We start from the raw sequence: 6000 nt of genomic DNA, 5'->3' as shown, positions 1-6000 counted from the left end.
AAACATGCTTTGGTTTGTCCAAACAGGTTGGTTCTAGTTTTATTAAGTGACACCTGAGATAAGATATAAAAGAGGCAGAAATAAGTAAGAAAGTATGTCAGATTCACACTGACATGCTGGACATAATAAGGATAAATTTAAATCATGGTGAGACAGTGTGTCTGTCAGTACAGTAGACAGTTTCACATCTGCCTTCCATTTCTGGGGTGCTGTTGTGACTATCCTGCATTATACATTTTATCCAGTGCAAAACTAACATTGTAACACTTTTCCAGTGCAAAGCTGGTCTGAGAATGATGCCAAGGGAGTTGGAAAACTCGGCTCTGTGTTTGTTATGAATTGCAATTTGTCTAAGTTTTCAATCCACTGAGAGATTTTCATTCCAGCCGGTATCAAAGTGTGATAGTTTAACAGGAACCAAAGCCAGTGGATGTATCTCCCTTTAGTTGGTGGGATGGAGAGGTAAGCATACAAATGGACACACAAATGGGTAGGTAAATTGGAAATTTTAAGAATTAAAACTAGAATAATGAGAAAATACCTGACTGTCCATCACAGGGGCTCACTGGAGAGCAAGCAGATGAGGTACACAGAAGGTATGGCTCAGGAGGTGCAGACCAGTGGCAACGAGACACTGAATGAAGAAAAGCCAGCAGCACTAAGAGAAACAGGAGGGATTCCAGTTGAAATAAGTGTTGGGGAACTGGGAGTTGCACCAGAGCACAATAAACCAGAATTTTGCTGTTTGAAGCACACAAATTCACATTGTGAGAGAAGGGAAGCAAAGAAGCTTCTTGTGAATTTGGGCAAACGCTTCGGGGAACAACATAAGGATTTAAAACATAGTGTAACATCTTGGTGTCTATCGAAGCGTATTTACCCTGTTCACTGCAATGGTATTCAAAGGGAGACTTGACATGTAGGTTTCCCTCTGAAGAAGAGGGGAGGTCTGCTTGTCCTCACAGTAATTTTTAATTGAATTTATGTTCAGTCAGCATAACATGATTGCTCTAAAGATGGCTTCTGTCTGCTCCTAATAAGGTTAAAACTCAGTAGCTGCAGCATTTCACAATATTTCACCACTTGCCAGAAGGCTCAACCAGCATCTGGCTAGCTGCTAGTAACTGGTTCAGCACGCACTTCACTGGGGGGGGAATAATGGGCTACCCCAGCCTGCCTGGCTGTCTCCTTCCTGTCCCACAGTGCCTCCAGTGCTGTCCCTCTCTGCCTAGTCTGTTCTCTGCGCTAAACACTGTATCCAAAAATGTTAACACACAACCATTCACACCTTCTCTTTGCAGTATTTAGTATATCCTCAAAGATGGACAGCTGCTAGGGAAACTGCTGAGATGATAATAGGGCTTTTGATTTATTTATGTATTACTGTTGTTTTTTTGCTTTTTTATTGTCTAAAAGAAACGAATTTTACTTAAATCAATAGCTACAATAACCAATAAGCCTCATGAAAATCTGTGTGACCATTAGGAGCTGAAGTCCCAGATGGAGCCATTGTGTTCCTTCCTAAGGTTTTTGCTTCCCATTTCTGCCCAGCTGGCCCTGCCAAACTCATTTTTGTGGGCACAAACCAGATTATAGCTTCTCTTCTCCTTCCTGTCAAGGTGTGCCCATTTTCCCATTATTCATATCTTTTTATTTACCCAGGGAATTATTGAACTTTGGTATTTATGTGATGGTGTCAATATTTACCTGAAATATACCTGTTAGACAACTGACCTTGGTTGTATGTACTGTGTAACTTAAGAGCAGGTAAATAACAAATACGTTGTGCTCTGAATTACTACAGAAGATGGACAGACATTTGTAATTTGAAGACATACAGGAGAAAAGAAGACTTTAAAGATATAAATAAAAATTCTGCCAGCAAAGAACACTTGAAATTGTATTGTCTTGTGTTTTACATTTGGCCACATAACCTGGGGCAATAACTCATTCAGACAAAAATGCCTCAAACGAAATTCCAATCATGTTGTCAAGGTCTACTACTTTCATTCTACTTTATTTACGGATTTTGGAGAGGAAGTGTGAGTGTCCTTGGAAAGCTTTACATCTCCTTTCTGCAGCTGCTACTCATCCTGGGAAGAAGCTGCGGGAACAACTTGTCCGTCAGATGCGTTTTCCTTACATGTTCCCTTCACGGCTATTCATTTGACCGGTGCTTTTGTTTATACTTATATTCTCTTTTTAATGAGAACTGTAGGCCAGGGATCACCAAAGGACTTTATATGTACACACATGGTTTAATGCTACCCTTTGCCATTAACGTCAAGTGCAATTACTTTCTTTGCACTGATACCTTTACATGCTTTAACATTAACACGAGGAAGGTGCAGCACACTTATCTTCAAGGCTGGGATAATCTCTCATGTCCCTGCGAGGCCTCACACTGTGCAGTTGCGAAGGTGTTGGCTTCTATCACCAGTTTTCTTCACAATCCACTGGAAATCGTGCAGCTGGATGTTCATTTATCCTGTTTTCCTTCCTGCCAGGTCCATCTCCTGTTACAAACAGCCCATGGCAGGAGGGTCACACAGCCCAGCTGGGGAGACATCCAGCACAGCAATGCTTTCTCTGCATGCTGGAGGTGACTGAAGCACCCACAGGGCTCCGAGGAACCCCCGGCTCCCTGCTGGAGCTCACCATTTCAGAGCCGCCCTCCCTCCTCGCACCTCACCTCAGCTGCGGCCGAGCCAGCTTCGCCCCCAACATGGCGGCGGCTCTGAGGGGAAGGGGGCGTGGCTTCCCCTACGGGCCGAGGTGCCGTGGACAGCGCCCCGCGGCCCCGCCTCGCCGTGACCTCACGGCGCGCACCGGGCGCCGCGGCGTGTGCTTCACTTGACGCAGGTACCGGGCCCCGTCCCCGGTCCCGGTCCCTCGGCCCGGCCTGTGTCCACGGACGGGCCGGAGCCCCACCGCTGCCTCAGGTCTGTCAGCGCCGGCGCGGGGCAGCGGGCCTGGCGCCCAGGTCGGAACCGGCTCGGCTCGGCGGCCGCAGGCTCTGGTGGGCGCGGCGGAGCCAGGCCCGGCCGGTGTGAGCACGGCAGGCGATCGGGGTCCGGGGGGGCGGCAGCCGCTTGCCCAGCGGTTGGAGGAGGGTCGTGCCGCAGGGCCCCGCCCCGGAGCGCGGCCTTCCGGCGGCCGCCGCGGGTGGGAATGAGGGGGAAGGTGGCTCGGGTACCGGCGGTGCCTCAGAGCCGTCGTAGCCATGGCAGCCTAGCTGGTTCTGGCCTCTGATGGCAGCCAAGGTGAACAGGACACTGGCGTGGAAAGGTTTGGCTAGGTAGCTGTGGAAGGACCTGGCCGTGCGTTATGAGCAGAGACACGAGGCTAAAACTGACCCTTTCCGGGTGTTTTCCGCTTGTTCTTTTGCAACACTGTGGTACCCTAGAGTCTGATGATGCTATGTGGTCATTTGGTACCCATGGAAGGTGGTTTTTTTGAGGTGAGAGTAATATATCAGGTAATATAATTGCATGGAGATGCCTCCGTTGCTCAAGACTTAACAGTGTATGTCTTGGGGTGAATGCACAACTTATAAACTTCCTCCAGGTCAGCTCTTTTGGGTGGAAAATTGCGTTTCTTTATGCAGTATTGGACAGTCAGTGCTGGAAGGAAAAGAAGCATGTAGTGTGTGGAAATATATATTCTTGAAGTCACCTTATTTGATAAGGATATTCTATCTAGTTTCAATTATCCATGACAGGCTTTTGAGGATAGTTTATTATCTTCATCCATTGTTTTCACTGTCAGCCTTGTTTTATTAGAATTACTTAATCTTAAGAAGAGCTTTAAGAATGAGTTGTATGGGAATGTAGGAGAAAATGGCCATGATAATGGATGAAGGAGCATTCTTGTGGAATATGGACCAGACAGATTAATGACTAACTTTGCAGAGCATAAAGAACATTTGTCAGCATTGGTAGCAGGACTTCATGTGTGTTAAGAAATTCAGTACAGGTACTGGCAATATAAGGAGAATGCTTCTTCATATGATACTAGCCTGTGCAATATACTTATGTTTAAAGTGATCTTGGAAGTTTATCCAGTGGCCTGGATAAACACTTCGCTATCAGAAGTGTCTTGCTGTCTTTTCCATATGCTTCTATCACCCTCTAGAAACCTCTAATTCACATTAGGTCACTTCTAAAGCTGAAGTGCCAAGGTGAAAGCTAGCCTGTAGCTTGAGACACAGGTGCCATACTGCAGAACAGCTGCAAAAGGTTTTGGCTGCATAGGGCTCTCATTTGCCTCCAACATTTTCATGGTGCTTTGGTGCTTAAATATCAGGTTGTTCTTTTGGTTCACTGCTTCTTTCTTATGTTTGACCTCTGGTAGAGATTAAATTACTGTCTTCCTTTAGGTTGCTCTTAGCTCAGCTTGATTCTTTGCCAATCACGGTTTTCATTTCAGGGTTGATTTAGGAAACATAGCAGAGTGAAACAATCCTGTTTCTGCCTTCTGACCTATTGTCCTGTGTGCTGATTTTTGACTGACAGTCTAAAGGCTGAGTGGGCTGGAATGGTCTATGATCATGCTGGTGGTCTCTGGTTTGTTAAGCTGCTGTCAGCTGACATCTGTGCGAAAGAGCAGTGTGTACAAAAGAACTAGGAAGAAGTCATTTTTGTTGAGTCAGATTAATCTGTAACTGCAATATGACTGGAATTTCATGGTTGGTGCCTTTGTCCATTTTTGTTTCATACCTGCATAAAAAAGGAGGGATTACTTTTTTATGAGATGGGAATAATGTCTGTGATAACAGTTTTCTTCACCCATGATCTTTGTATCTTCATAGGAGTGACATAGCCCATATCTGCTCTTATAGATTGCGTATTGAATGGTTACAACTTGAGATATGGCTCTGACCCATTTTGAAATTTGAATGGAACTGGAGGAAAGTGACTGGTGTCACTTTAAAGCTCTTTATTGCTGTTATGTATTATGCCATTTGGATCCATTTTAAAATCTCCCTGACAAACTGTTGATATTTTGCTATATGCTCGTTGTTAGCTGGTAGAAGAAAGATCTATACATTCTCCAGGCAGATGTGTTAGGAAGAAAGAATGTGCTTAAGAAGTTTGCTGTGGTTCTGAGTTACCAGCTGGGCTTAAACCACAACTGAGAAGAACGTTTCTGTTACCCTCTTTCTTTTCAAAGCACTTTAAATGTGGGTAGGTAACTGCTCAGGAATGAGTGTCCACCCCTGATGTATGTGTGCAGAAGTTTGGTAGTAGAGGGTGAGATTCGTGTGGAATAAAGTATACAGAATAATAATTTCTATCAGAATGGGCACAAAGTCCTAAGTGCCATGGTGACCTCTCAGTTGTTACTGTTACAATGTCTTGAAATCTCACCAAATTTTGCAAAATTACATGGTGTCTATGTAGTGGGTTTGGTGCTGTTATGTCTTAGAGAGAATTATGTATACAGACAATACATTAACTCTGTCAGTGTTGTCCTAGTTGCTCTGAGCTTTTGCAGCACCTAATCTGATTTCATAATGGTCCTGATAGTATTTATATTCCTATAGTTGCCTCGGAGCCCTAAACATAGACAGGGTGTTGACACAGGAGGAAATCAGTGTTGTAATAAGCTCTGAATCTGTGAAATGGGAAATGACAAGTGAATATAAGTAGATAGGAAATAATGCTAATGTATAGGGGATTCAGCATACTGGTAGCCTAACCATTGCCAGTTTGCTGAAAATGCCAACTGAGGAAAGAAGAACATGTGTTTCGGGGGTTTTTTGTAGGTTTAAAGGAGGATTGTAGTTTTTGGTGGTACTGCTGTGGGAGAATACTTTCCATGTATCTGGGCACCATGGAGTATGTGAACAAGTGCTTGTTTGGAAAATTCACTAAGTGGATGATGGCAGCTGATGTTATGAGCTAGATGCCAAATTTGATAGTGGAAGAGAGTGCAAAGGCTGCAGGAGGTTCGGAAGAAGAGCTGAGAGAATTTGGTGTGGTAAAGGAGGAAACTTCA

General features: G+C 44.6%; 1 protein-coding gene across 2 annotated transcripts in view; it reads left to right on the top strand.

The window, feature by feature from the left end:
- Positions 1 to 2821: 2821 nt before the first annotated feature.
- The window catches only part of OGDHL (oxoglutarate dehydrogenase L), a 55361-nt gene continuing 52182 nt past the window's right edge, over positions 2822 to 6000 (top strand). The window contains exon 1 of one of the 2 annotated variants that reach the window (XM_034062081.1): positions 2822 to 2942. The gene's annotated coding sequence lies outside the window, so the exon portion shown is untranslated. Of the gene's footprint in view, positions 2984 to 6000 lie in introns of both variants that reach the window. The other variant, XM_034062082.1, reaches the window with a different exon arrangement.

The sequence above is a fragment of the Melopsittacus undulatus genome, chromosome 4 (genome assembly GCF_012275295.1).
Source record: "Melopsittacus undulatus isolate bMelUnd1 chromosome 4, bMelUnd1.mat.Z, whole genome shotgun sequence".
Taxonomy (NCBI): domain Eukaryota; kingdom Metazoa; phylum Chordata; class Aves; order Psittaciformes; family Psittaculidae; genus Melopsittacus; species Melopsittacus undulatus.
This window is presented reverse-complemented; position numbering and strand designations above follow the sequence as displayed.